The sequence below is a fragment of the Plasmodium gallinaceum genome (genome assembly GCF_900005855.1).
Source record: "Plasmodium gallinaceum strain 8A genome assembly, contig: PGAL8A_v1_76, whole genome shotgun sequence".
In the NCBI taxonomy this organism is placed as follows: Eukaryota; Apicomplexa; class Aconoidasida; order Haemosporida; family Plasmodiidae; genus Plasmodium; species Plasmodium gallinaceum.
Window position 1 is genome coordinate 230,489 of NW_021628238.1, and position 205 is coordinate 230,693.

A 205-nucleotide genomic window follows, 5' to 3' on the forward strand; every position below is an offset into this window, starting at 1 on the left:
TTTTACTTAAAGATCATGAATATATATATTTCATCTTAATAATTATTTATAAAGAAAATAAATCCCATATGTATATATGTTTAATTAATAATTANTTTTTTTTTTATATTAGATAATTGATGATAATTGCTTTACTAAAGATAATATATATAAAAAGATAGGTGGAGAAATAGAAAAATATAAAAAATTATTTAAAAAATATTTT